This window comes from Neodiprion virginianus, chromosome 1 (assembly GCF_021901495.1).
Source record: "Neodiprion virginianus isolate iyNeoVirg1 chromosome 1, iyNeoVirg1.1, whole genome shotgun sequence".
Taxonomy (NCBI): Eukaryota; Metazoa; Arthropoda; class Insecta; order Hymenoptera; family Diprionidae; genus Neodiprion; species Neodiprion virginianus.
In genome coordinates, this window is record NC_060877.1 from 39,052,950 (window position 1) to 39,053,417 (window position 468).

Below are 468 nucleotides of genomic sequence, written 5' to 3' on the forward strand. Positions count from 1 at the left end.
TTATCCACTACTTGCGTGACGGTAACAGCATTTTTCACTGCTGCAATGAGTGCTTGAGTTTGATTTTCGTGGGATTTCGCTTTTGCTATTGGTTAAAAATTGGGGAAATTGCACTTAGTGGACATGGAGTCGGTAACCGGCAGGTCGGTAACCAGTGCGCACTTACCAATGGAGTTTGCCATCTAGTTAGGTGAAGAATTACTTCCAAGGACTTACTTCGTGTCAGAGGGCGTTACAAAAGGTTTCTCTCTGTTACAAAATCGTAGATACGAAAAACGTGAGCGTGGGCTCCTCTCTGGACGTTCAGCGCCGTAGCGCCCGTGGCCGTAGCCTGTCACGATCGATGGTGCCTTCGCCATCCGGATAAACTCGTCTGCTCGCGTCGAACGGTAGTCAAAAGTGCGTCTATAACGCAATCGACTGTGCACAAGGTTGAGGGGGAATCTGGAAAAAACACTTGATTATAAA